This window comes from Ursus arctos, unplaced genomic scaffold, assembly GCF_023065955.2.
Source record: "Ursus arctos isolate Adak ecotype North America unplaced genomic scaffold, UrsArc2.0 scaffold_3, whole genome shotgun sequence".
Lineage (NCBI taxonomy): Eukaryota > Metazoa > Chordata > Mammalia > Carnivora > Ursidae > Ursus > Ursus arctos.
The window spans coordinates 69,248,431-69,249,513 of NW_026622985.1; the positions used below are offsets into that span (position 1 = coordinate 69,248,431).

Below are 1,083 nucleotides of genomic sequence, written 5' to 3' on the forward strand. Positions count from 1 at the left end.
AACTACCCCTGGCAAGCAGGAAGATTAAGAGCTCTGCAGGCCCAGACCACCCAGGCCAGCTTGAGCTCAACCCTGACTCATACCGAGGCGGACGGACCATGGAGTGACCAACAGTTGCCTCTGTGTCCTTAGAATGCTAAAGTCTCCATTCAAAGAGAAGCACAGACAACCAAAGGAATTGGTGCCTTTTGCAAGACTGAAATCATGCCAGGTCCAGAAACTGATGCCCAATTCCACTTCACTGGTATCAAGAAATATTTCAACTCTTAACACTCTCACAGGCAGAACGAATTGTGTACTGACCACATACAGAGGCATTGCTTTGATGGTCTTATACTTCAAGTTAAGGTCTAAAAAAACACCAACTGTGAAAGCAACATAAACGGATTTTTACTTATACCTCATCTGTTAAGTTCCCATGCCTGGAGCAGCTAATGTCAACTCATCATGTGATACATAATTTGTACAATAAATTATGAACCTGGAAAAAACCCAAAAACAAAAAACCAAGAGGAGCACAAATGTCATGAACATACAATGTACGTACAGGCCTGTTTCCTCAGAGCACATGCATGAGTGACATTTTGTGCTCCCTTCTACATACAATGACAAAACTCCCCTTTCTGAATATTCATCCTAACCCTAAATGAGAGAAACCCATTTACCCTTACTCAGGGGGTCATGACTTTGGAAGTTATTCCCTAGGACCTCCTTATTTGCTGCAAATAAAGTTTCCTTTGTGTGACAACTCTACTTGCTGTAGTTCCTATCTATAACTCACCAAGGAACAAACTCACATTAGCTGGATTACACATTCTCAGATGCCTTGGAAGTTCTAGGAAAGAATAAGAGAGAAAAACATGTCTATTTAAATGTCTATTTGGCAAAGCTGCAATGGGTTAAGTCATTTTGACTTGTATTCCTTCATTTCTGGCTAAATCTACGTCTGATCTGGGAAAAGTGGTAGAGTGCAGACTTCTGGGGATAATCTTGTAGAATGAGGAATCAACAGGCTAAAGAAACATAGTTTTTCTAACTCTTGCTTAATTGGTTTTTTATGATGAAAATGGAGTCTGAGATTTT

The 1,083-nt window shown here is 40.4% G+C and overlaps 1 pseudogene; it reads left to right on the forward strand.

Moving 5' to 3' along the window:
- The first annotated feature begins 204 nt into the window (after nt 1-204).
- Nucleotides 205-422, forward strand: LOC113266477 (ATP synthase membrane subunit K, mitochondrial-like; annotated as a pseudogene).
- Nucleotides 423-1,083: the final 661 nt, after the last annotated feature.